The sequence below is a fragment of the Dipodomys spectabilis genome, unplaced genomic scaffold, assembly GCF_019054845.1.
Source record: "Dipodomys spectabilis isolate Male_0828 unplaced genomic scaffold, ASM1905484v1 ptg000934l, whole genome shotgun sequence".
Lineage (NCBI taxonomy): Eukaryota > Metazoa > Chordata > Mammalia > Rodentia > Heteromyidae > Dipodomys > Dipodomys spectabilis.
In genome coordinates, this window is record NW_024871611.1 from 384,537 (window position 1) to 385,518 (window position 982).

The window sequence follows — 982 nt, forward strand, 5'->3', positions numbered from 1 at the left end:
TGATTTCTGCAGAGTTTGTGATTATTTTAAATCAGAAATAATTTGAATTTATCTGTTGAAATGAGTAGTACAAAAACTAAAGATATTTCTTGTGCTTGTCTGAAAAAAGGATATTTTTAAATATTCTATATTCTGTGTTTGCATAATATCCATAATCTATTTCATTCTCTCCTAGATATAATTTGAATTCTACATTGTTTTGTAATACATAGGTACATTAATAAATGTGTACTGTAAGATTGCATTCCATATATAAAGTTAAAGATTCCTTTTTTTTTCTAGGTCCTTATACTAGTATATTTCTTTGGGATAAAATGAGAATTTAACTAATTTCAAAAGTTTTGTAAAGGTTATGCTATGTAAAGGCATTTCTGAGGTGAAGATTTAATACACTGATATGAAACTAACCTTTAATTCTAGGACTTACATGTATTGTTACTCTTGTAATTATGTAATCAACTTTTTAACAACTGCTTTTCATTTCTTGCATCTGAAGAATGAAAAATATGGAATACTATACAAATTTTCATTTCATCCTTGTGCAAGTGCCATGTTAATCTCTGTATTGTTTTAATTTGTGTAGACGTGCTGCTGAAGCATGTAGTATCCTCTAAATTTAAGTAGTTAATGATGCAATCTTCATATAGGCTTATATCTTTACGTGCCTATTTGTAACAAGGAAACCTTATTGTTCCTAACAATACTATTGATCGATTTTTCCTAAAATTGTGTATATAGTGGAAAAATTATATTGTTTCGTCGATTGCTCACATTTGCAATTTTTTGTCACTGACTATTTTAAATCTTTTTTCATTTTAGATTTGATCATACTTTGAAGCATTTATAGCTAGGTCCAAAAGTGATGGCTTTTTCAAGTACTTATTTGTCCAACTGAGTTAGCTTTGTGGAGCTAATGGATCCAAAGTAAACCTTGCTTAAGAGCTACTTCTAAACTTCTCCAGCTTAAAATTTCCCAAATGAG

General features: G+C 28.5%; 1 pseudogene; it reads right to left on the reverse strand.

The window, feature by feature from the left end:
- Positions 1 to 500: 500 nt before the first annotated feature.
- Positions 501 to 600, reverse strand: LOC122102899 (annotated as a pseudogene).
- Between the last annotated feature and the right edge of the window lie 382 nt (positions 601 to 982).